This window comes from Oratosquilla oratoria, chromosome 25, assembly GCF_046742065.1.
Source record: "Oratosquilla oratoria isolate Oo_2021 chromosome 25, ASM4674206v1, whole genome shotgun sequence".
NCBI lineage: Eukaryota > Metazoa > Arthropoda > Malacostraca > Stomatopoda > Squillidae > Oratosquilla > Oratosquilla oratoria.
The window spans coordinates 2,267,954-2,279,037 of record NC_134801.1 but is presented as its reverse complement, the minus strand read 5'-3'; the positions used below and the strand labels follow the sequence as shown (position 1 = coordinate 2,279,037).

Genomic DNA, 11,084 nt, shown 5'->3' with positions numbered 1-11,084 from the left:
GTAAATAAGAGGACAGTTCTGCAGGGGAAGGTGTCACAAATTATGTATTATGTTGGAGAGTAGATCTATTCTTCTCGCTATCAAACCAGCTTTAGTTTTTTAATTTACACCCAAGGTCTGGTGAATCACCACTATTGGTCTTTACTGGGGTAACAGCAGGCGTAGCAGAGGTTAATTCTATAGAAATGACAGCATTTGGAGGTCGATGATACCGCTTCAGTTCGTGGTTGATGTTACTCTTCCTTCTTTTCGCAAGATAAGGTCTACTGAACTTAATTGTCAGGGTTCGATTTTGGAGTGGCAGCGACAACAGCATCTCGCTACCAGCATAGAACTCGCTGAGCATAGGCTTGAGTGTTGGGTTATTCTTCTCTAGGATAATCTGCGATTTGGAAAGGTATTCTGACGACTTTATGGTGGGTCATTTAGTACACCCACAAATGTTTCACCTAGGGTAACATTAGAGACTACAGGAACCAAGTCTTCAGACAACAGGTAAATTCGTCAAAGATTCGACTAAATTGAATTCTAACGATAAAGATACAGGTGGGTCATCTAATAGTGTACCTATGAATGTCTTACCTAAGGCAGCCTCAAATTCTGCTAGAGCTAAGTCCTCAGACGGCCCAACAACAGGCGGATTTAACGAAAACTCGACTAGATCGAATTCTTCTAATGACACATATGCAGGTGGGTCATCTAATAATGAACCCATAAGGCAACGTCAAAGTCTGTATGAGCTAAGTTTTCAAACGACCTAAAAATAGGTGAATTTAGCAAAGATTCAGGTGGCACATGATTCAACTCCTCGAAATTTTCCCCGAGGTGTCTCAATAATCGAGTGACAGTACTCATGGGAAAATTGTCACTGTGGTCAGGAACCATGGCTGTCTCTTCATCCACAAAACTTCAGATAAAAATGGGGTAGTACTTTTTTTTCCTGACACTAAGTCATTTCCTAGTAGAAAAGTTACACCCTTTTCTGGGAGGCTTTCAACTACTCCAACTTGTGCCAATCCCTTGAAACTATCACACCACATCACACGATACAGGGGTTCGGTAAAGCTTCCGGTTACACCCTTAATGGAAACGTAGTCTGAGCTACTAGAAAAAAACATGGTTTGGTCTCACTCACAAAGGAATGAAAACATCGGTCTTTCTTAGAACTCGGAAAGGATGATGATAAGGTCCTACCTTCACAAAAATGAAAGGAGAATATAAACAATCAGGGGTGGCGCCAACTCCTCCATAAACTATAGACTTCGACTTTTTAATAGTCTCATCCATACAAACTTCTGAACGAATACAAGCTTTAAAGGGAGATTCATTTGAAGAAAGAACCAAGGACGGGCCACCAACTAGGGTTTGTTTGGAAACGAAATTCACCGGTTTGACTGAACTTAATCTTCTCCAGCAATTGTCAACAATGTAGCCACTACGGTTACAAAATGTACAAAAAGTAGGGGGACGTGTAGATTTAGACTTGTGAGGAGATATTTTTAATATGAATCACCTTTGGAGTTGCTAGTTTGATATTTACTCTGTTTGGGACTCTGAGGGGGCTACATGGTGGATTAGGATTCGGATTGATCTTGGAATAAAACTTATTTTAATGTTTACCCCTAGAGAGAGCCAAAATCGAGATAAATGTCATTTTGTTGCTTGTGGTAATCACGGAACCTTTGCCAGGCAATAAGGCTCTGGTCTTAACTCTTATGCTCGCAATATGGCAGATTTAAAGGTCTCGTAATCCTTACTCTCTTCGATTTCTAACAAATCGTATGCCTTAAGGGCTTTTCTCTTAACACCTCCCTTTATCAGTGGGTCTTATCTCGAATCTGGTAAAGAATTCGGGTATAGCCGACTCCCCAAAGGGAGAGGAGTAAGGCATTGGTTTGTATTTATCCCTTATACTTTCATATCGGTTTCCCTCATTCTATCCTCCCGTTTGGCTTCTATTTTGACTTTCATTTATTCCCGTTCGAATTTTATTCTGGCTTTCACTGACTCCCATTTGGATTCTATTCTGGCTTTCCCTAGATTGGCTGTCATCATTTTATCCTCCCAGTGCATCTGCAACTACGTTTGGCCTGTTTATCATTATATCCCGGTCCGTCATATAGGTTCACGAGATTTTTATGAGGCGAGAGACTTCTGAGCTTTGGTTCGTGTGTATCCCCAGCGACTGCCATACCTTCGTAATAAAAATCATTGTTAGGGAGACAATCAATGTACATTGAGGTTCCTCGGACGCGATGCGAGGTGGAGCAACTGGTGGCGTAGCTTTACTAGCTGTTTTCATGATTAATGAACCAAAGTGTAAGAGGCTGGTAGATAAAGGTAAACAAGTAAGGTAGATAGAGGTGTAGGTGACTAGAATTTCATTTTTATGAGTTGGATGATTGGTAAACAACAGCAGTAGGCGAAGGAGTTACATTATCTTGCTCCCCGTCTAAAGTTTACAAACAACCGCTAGGGATCTGATTTCATTGCTGTATAATGCTGATGTAACATTATGTAAACTAAGCCAGTGATGCATTTATTTCGAGAATGCTTGAGTAAGCAATATTGCTTAAGGTGTTTGTAACAGTCTTTCTGATTGGAGAAAAGTTGGAGGAGAAAATTCATTTGGTTCATGGGAATAAAGTCACGCCCTTAGGAGAGGTACTTAGATGTAAGAGTAAAGGGCATTGGACTAAAGAAATCATGACGTCAATGCAAACTGACCTAGTGATCAAATTGAGAATTGCAGTTGGGAGTCCCTTGGTGTAAATTGACAAGCCAAGTGTAACTGTTACAAACGCCTTAAGCAATACTGGTACTATTTCTCCAGTTCTAGTATTTTCAGACTATGATAAAGAGTTCATTCTTTGTACTGATGTGTTAGGTGGTATATTGATGCAAGAGAGAAATGAAACTTTGGAACCGATAGCTTACACATCTAGACTTTGTAATAGTGCAAAGAGAAACTACCCTATAACAGAAAGAGAAACCTTAGTAGTGATATATTCATTAGAAAGTATTAGAAATATGATACTGGATATCCAATCAGAGTATGGATTGATCATACAGCTATTCAGAACTTATTTAAGCATAAGAAATTTATGGGCAGACTAGCCAGGTCGTTTGTTGTGCTTCATTGTTATGAGGTTAGGTTTGAATATATTCCGGGTTGAAAGAATGTTGCAGCAGATGCACTATCTAAAAATATTAGCCAGCCAACGATAGGGTTGATCACTTATTTCTGTAGTATAGATGAACTAGTAGCCTTAAATGAGGAAATGATAGTAATGGAAAAAAGAGAAGATAGGACTTGGGAATCAATAGCCCAGTATCTGATTAACCCAAGAGGAAACCCTCCAAAATTACCAAAAGGGTATATGATAGAGGAACTTCATTTGACTAATGGATTTTTGTAATGAAAAACAATTGTAAGTGGGAAAGATATTTCGAGGGACCCAGTGAATCAGTTGATAATAGCACAAACTCTTGTACAAAAGATATTGAAGTTACTTCATGATAGTGATTGCAGTTCACATCCAGGAAAAGATAAAACTTATAGACAAGCACTACTTAGATACTTTTGGCCAGGTATAAAGAAAGATATATATGATTATATAGATTTTTTTAATATGCTAAGGTGAAAGGAAATACACTTAAACCTGCTCCTATGTTATCATATCCCATCCCGTAGATATCTTGGGGAAAAGTTCATATAGATACATTGGAGTTACCTATGTCTGAAAATGGATGTAAATATGTATTTGTCGCTATTATAATTCAAAATTTTGTATTTTACAACCGATTCCAAATCAGAAAACTGAAAGAATTGCTTCAGTAATCTATGATCAGATAATCTGTAATTTCACTACGCCTAAGATCTTAGTTTCAGATAATGGAACTGAATTTAAAAAGAAACTCTTGGAAGAATTATGTAGGTTATTCAAGATTCACAAAGTCAACATTTTAGTGAATCATCCTTAGAGCAATCGAGTTGTAGAAAGGTTATATAAGAAAACTATTACATCTCTTAGAGGTATGACAAGTCCAAATAGAATAACTTGGGATACTTAGATTCCATGTGTTAAATGTACCCTAAACAACCAAATTAACACAGCTACAGGATGTTCCTTTTAGTAAAATAAATTCTTGTAATTCCTTTGCCGAAAGGAACATCATTGAATCAAGCCACATGAAACAAACTTTTGATCAAAATATTAATCTAAGTTTAGGTATGTACAGGCTTGATAATTTCATTTCAAAGAAAATTGTTGGATGTTATCCTGACCGGACATTTGGGCCATCTGTGAGCTGAGGACTGTGGGTAATTTTCTCAGGCTTGTGTGATTCATCTTTCCATGTTCTTTACAATATTTTTACTTCCGTAGTATATATATTGTCTCTGCATCTCCCATATTGTATTCCCTTGATGATGTCTTAAATTGACGAAAACGCTCGGACTACGTTTCTTATTTAATTTTTTTTTTTTTTTTTGCAAAATGTATATGTACGCTCCTCATAGTCCCGGTTCTCTTCTAAGAGCCTCGTCAACATTATCCGTCCATATTTTCTGCGGTCTTCCGAGTGGCCTTGGACCCTTGAGAGTCGCTGTAAAATCCTATGTACTTCATCTTGAGGCTTTCTCTTCACATGGTCGTACCATCGTAGCTGTGATCTTTCAATGAGCGCAATAATATGGTTCTATGTCAAGGGCTTCCCAGATTGTGGTGTTTCTAAACCTATCCCGCCGTGTAACTCCATAAATCAATCTCACAATACGCATTTCTGTGATTTATTTATATATACATATATATATATATATATATATATATACATATATACATACATATATATACATATATATATATATATGATTTCAAGAAGTCTACAGCGACAATGGCGTTGTTGAGCTTATATTCAAGCTTTAATTTGTCTCGTGCAACAAGTTTCTGTGCTGGTTCCAAATAGCTGAAAAAGTGTCCAAAACACATTTGGTGCGGTTTTCTCTTGTTGTACGAGACAAATTAAAGCTTCAATATAAGCTCAACAACGCCATTGTCGCTGTAGACTTCTTGAAATCATGTATACAACATGGCCTCCTACTAATATATATATATATATATATATATATATATATATATATATATATATATATGTTTATATATATATGTGCGTGTGTGTGTGTGTGTGTAAGAACATAAGAACATAAGAAATAAAGGAGACTGCAAAAGACCATAAGGCCTACACTAGGCAGCTCCGTATCCATCACCACCTGCCATCCCCATCCATAAAGTTGTCTAATCGTTTTTTAAAACAACTGATAGTTTCAGCGCTTACTACATGGTTACTAAGTTTATTCCATTCATCGACCACCCTATTAGTAAACCAATTCTTGCCTATTTCCTTCTTAAATCTAAATTTGTCCAGTTTATACCCATTACTGCGAGTCCTGCCCTGTTGTTTTATTATGATGACCTTGTTTGCATCACCCTTGTTATAGCCTGTGTGTGTGTGTGTGTGTGTGTGTGTGTGTGTGTGTGTGTGTGTGTGTGTGTGTTTGCATATACATACATATATATATATATATATATATATATATATATATATATATGTATGTATGTATATGTATAATAAAACCACTTGGAAAATAAAATGAAAGGTGACCGAACGTTTTCGTCTATTTATGACATTTTCAAAGGTACAGAGTAAGGTAGCAGTGACATTATATATACATAAGGACCTCACTCTCTCCGTACTGCCAGACGTTTGACCCGGTTTCTGTCAACAATTTTATTTGTTACAAAGTTATCTAATTTATACATTCCCGTACTCATATTCATGTTGTTCTCAAGTGAAGCTTTTATATAACATGATTTTATGATATTCCTCTCCTAAATGTCCTTACTTAAGACAATTTTCTTTGTGTTATCCCAATCAATGCAATGATTAAAATCCCTCAAATACAAAGACAACCCACCTGAAACTTGCCCTGTTCTGATGCTATATTTATGTTGGTTTACTCTCAATTTCAAATCCTTGCCTGTTTGTCCAATATAATTACAGTTAAAATTTTTACAAGGGATACTATAAACACAGCTTTCATTATAAGCAGGTGAATTTCTAATCAACCTTTTTTAACAGTGTTGTTATTTTTAAAGACTACTTGGACACCAAATTTATTAAAAGTACGATTTAAACTAAAAAAAAATTATGAAAAGGGAGGGTTAAAATATTCTTGAAACTAAATTGCTGATTATGAGTAAGACTATAAAAAGATTTCTTTGCTGTGTTTTGAGCTGCGTCAATTAAGTGTTTTGGATATTTTAATTTATTACCAGTGTCATAAATGGTTTCAATTTCTTGGTCTAAAATTTTTATTGTATTTTTTGTTCTATGTTATTTGATTGGGTTAATTTCTGTCTTAAATTGACGAACTCGGGTACCACTATTAGAATGTCATCGACGTAGCGCCACCAATGTGTATCTTTACCCATGAGTTTGATGTAACTGGTACTTTCTAATTCTTCTAAATATAAACAAGTGATGGCATGTTTATATTTAGAAGAATTAGAAAGTACCAGTTACATTAAACTCATGGGTAAAGATACACATTGGTGGCGCTACGTCGATGACATTCTAATAGTGGTACCCGAGTTCGTCAATTTAAGACAGAAATTAAGCCAATTAAATAACATAGAACAGAAAATACAATTCACATTAGAAGAAGAAATAAACGACGAAATTCCTTTTTTGGATACTATAATAAAGAAAACAGAAAACGGAATAAAATTCAAAGTATACAGAAAGCCAACAAACCAAGAAGATTACATTCATTTTTATTCAGCTCACAGTACTAGAGTCAAATCAGGGATAATAATCGGATTCATGTTAAGAGCCCTAAGGATATGCAGCAAAGAATTTTTACAGGATGAGCTTAACCATATCTTTAAAACCCTCCAAGAATTAACATATCCTTTGGGCTTTCTTATAAAATTAAAACACAAAGCCATCAAAATTATGAAAAGGAGCACAACAGCTACAGATAACAGCACCAGCAAGGACAAAATATTTATTTCAGTTCCTAACTCTAGATACGCACCATTAATTAGTAATTTTTTAAAGAACACCAGAATAAATTTAGTAACATCAGCGGGGAAGAGAATTGGTGAGTTTACCAGAAATACGGAAATTTTGCAAGAAAATAAAAGTGTTGTTTACAGAATTCCTTGTACAGGTTGTGAGAAAGTTTATATCGGTGAGACAGGACGCGGCATGGACAGAAGATTAGAAGAACACAAGAGGGATGTGAAACATCACAGAACATCAAATGCCCTAGTAGTTCATATCGATGAAGAAAATCATTTGCCAAACTGGAAGGAAGCCCACGTTCTACATAGGAAAATGGGAAAAAAGAAAAGGAAAGCTTTGGAGGCGGCACACATTGACGGTCGGCGAGTGTGGGGGGACAACGTGACCGGGGTGAGGTCACGCAGGGTCGTCAGATCACCATGTAAGCTGTTGACGGACTTTGATTCTTATTCTGTATTCAGTCCACTGAGGAAGGCCCAAGAGGTCGAAACGTCTGGTTCTGAATAAAGCTCCATACTCTAGCCTTAACGTTTCATTTTGCCACCTCACCTCCATATATATATATATATATTCATATATATAATACATACACGTAAAGCGTGAGAGAAGATTCTTTTTCAAGCATATTCCGTTAAAAATTACAGTAAATCAATTGGAAATAAATTTATTTTGTAATGTTTCTAGCTTTCAGAAAATAGATTTCTGTTGAAAGTAGAAGGGAAGAAGTAAATTTCCAACGGACATAGGGAACATGTATTGACAAAATTTAACACAGGAAAAAAAATAATATAATAAAACACAGAATTAACCAAGACGTTTTGCAGATCGTTTGACCTCTTCATTTGGATTGCAGATGAACATACGAGTACGTTTGCATATGTATGGAGAGAAGTTTTTCTTAGGTCACGCTTGGCTTTTCTCAGCTTGACTGGCGCCTAACTGATCGTTTTAGGCATGAATTGTTTTGCCTACGTAGGGTGCTTGTGTTTGTTCCAAGCCTCCGTGGGGTGCCTGTGTGTTGGTAGTCTCTATACTTGTTGCTCTTTTCCTGTGGGTAATTGTCTCCTACGAGTAGGTCTCATGGTCGGAAGGAGGGCGAAATAATTAACTTCCACATTAATTGCAAGCTGCAAGTCTTTATAATTACGGCATCCAAGATGGTCAGGGATTGATGGTCTATCTACTCTACGACAATTTCCGTATCACTTAATATGGCTTCTCTGTCAAGATGGCGTCTGTTGTGGGTCCATAAGTGATGTTTAGGTCCCATTTTCTTCAAGGTGGAGGGTGATTCGTCTGGAGTAGTTTCTTCTTGTTCTGTGGCAGTGATGTGATTTTTCTTTGTACCAAGTGTCAATAACTCCTCTAATTGTAACTTGGACTTCACTTATTCATTATTAATGAGCAGTTGGTAGACTCTGTCGATCTCATTCTTGGTATCCGACATAGATGAACAGTGGTAAGAGTTATTCTAGAAATGGTACTGATGGTGGATGAAACTCACTTTTTCCGCTTAAGCATAGCCCGGAGTTGCTGTCCTTCACATAAACACTAGAAGAAACAGAACAGTTAGTCTGTTTAAGGAGGACGTCTAGGAAGAGAAGGGACCCACTTTCACTATGCTCGACAATGAAGCCAATCCCCATCATCTCCATGAGCTTTCTCCTCAAGGTTTGAAGGTCTTGATGATGGCAGGTTGGCTAATTTGGCTAAAGACTATTTTCTCTAATAAGCCTATGAAAAAAATTAGCAAAGAGAACCACTGGAGGGTAATCCATAGCAACACCATCCATTTGTTAGTAAAGTATCCTACGTGGGGAGCGAAAAGGGAACATCTTAGTACGTGTCTCGAGTAGAGAGCAGGTGTTTTTCAGGTATGTCTAGACCCGGAGCAGGTCCACTTCTGTATGCTTTATCACAGATAAAGTCGATAGCTTTGCTAACGGGAATATTAGTGAATAGCGAAGTGGCATCCAGTGATGTTATTTTTCCTCGACTGAGAGCATCTTTTACCAGGTCCACGAACTCATGAGAAGATGACAGGCTGAATCTGTTCTGAATAAATGGGGTTAGGAGATCGTATATATATATATATATATATATATATACATATATATATATATATATGTATATATATATGTATGTATATATATATATATATATATATATATATACACTTTCTTTTTACCAACTTGTACGTGGGTGTAGGTGTTTGACTAATTATGGGCTCAAGGGGGTTATTAGGTTCGTAGGTTCTTTAATTACCGTAGCAATATCCTGGCTTGCATTCACCAGATAATTTACACAGCTCGGTACCTCCTTTGTGTCAATAGCGTCAATACTTTTATTAACTTCAGTGACTATTTCAGGGATAAGATTCTTCTTGATGGATTGGAATTTGGTCCTATTCTCTAGGAAGGTATCAGTCTTTTCAAGTGGTGCAGATAAGGACAAATACTGAGGTCTTATCGGCACGTCTTACAGTCACTTCTTGGTTATTTCTTAGACGGGGTGGTTTCACTCTGTCTTTTCTGTAACACAAAGTTGGTAAAAGTACCTCGCTACTTACCAACTTCAGTAACAAGTTCTATTTGAGGACGTTGACTGAATTCTTCGATGGTTCAGGATATATATATATATATATATATATATATATATATATATATATATATTCATATTAGGCAAGGGTATTTTGCCTAATGTTGACTGAATGACGAGGCCGCGCCAGCTGAAGTTTGTCCGTGTGTTTTAGCCAATGGCCGGTCGCGGCGCTGAGCCGGCTGGCCGGTAGTCTGGCAGCCATAACAGCAGAGATCAGGTGTGTGCTCTGGTGCCCAAGTCGCTCTCATTGTTCTTATTGTTCTTAAAATGCTTATTTCTTTTACTGCTTGCCATTATCTAATATGAATTGAATAACTAATCACTGTCCTATTTCCAGACTAGGTATTTTCTTTATCTTGTTTGTTTCAGTTTGTGTTCATGCACTATGGATCAAGCTGCTTTTAAACGTAAGCTGCTTCAAACACTGGAAGGCAAGGCTTAGAATGCAGTCATCCAGCCCACCATCCAACGTGATAAGTACATCCAGAATTTGCTAAGAATAAATTCTTATGGAGCTCATTATGCATTTGACTATAACCTCAAGAAACGCTATGAAGTCCTGCGTGTTGGCAATGCTGACCGACTCATTTTGAAAAGATAAAAATGAACATGTGTTCAAGTTTGTGGCATCTCTCGAAGAAGTGTTTGGTATTGTTAAAACAGCCCATGAAGCAATTGGCCATGGAGGTGGTAAAAAAACAATTATGGAAGTGAAAAAGAAATGGTCAAACATCACACAAGAAGTATGCTACCTCTAAATTTCATTCTGTGAGCACTGCCATCAAAAGAAAGCCAGAAAAATTAAAAAGGGTTTGGTAGTAAAACCAGTACGCAGTCATGGTATCCTTTCAAGATGCCAGGTAGATCTTATTAATTTTCAAACATTACCTGATGGAGACTTCAAGTATATCATGACATATGCAAATTATTTCAGCAAATTTTGTGTGCTACGGCCACTTACATAAAAAAGAGTAGAAGAGGTTGCAGCAAATCTGCTAGATATTTTTATGACATTTGGAGCATCTGCTATTTTACAGTCTGACAATGGACGGGAGTTTGTCAATGCCATAATTGCCGAGACAGGGGCAGTAGCAGGAGCAGAGACAGAAATAGAAGCAGAGACAGGGGTAGTGACAGAAGCAGATGCAGAGACAGAAACAGTAGCTACGAATTTCCAAAAGATCTGTGTTTCAGCTACTCTAGGACAATCCAAGACAGCAACACGGATAACAAGACGCGGCAAATGCCTGCTCAAACCATTGTCTGCTGGTCAGTGTGCTACGCTGAGGGTTCCAGATATCGATTGCGGTCCAACAGATCCTAAAAATCTGTTAGTGGTCGTCCTTAAGGAAAATGATGGACTTCACACTGTAGGTTGTCGGGAGGGCATTATT

General features: G+C 37.3%; 1 pseudogene; it reads left to right on the top strand.

Moving 5' to 3' along the window:
- The first annotated feature begins 10,075 nt into the window (after positions 1-10,075).
- The window catches only part of LOC143038795 (uncharacterized), a 1,247-nt pseudogene continuing 238 nt past the window's right edge, over positions 10,076-11,084 (top strand).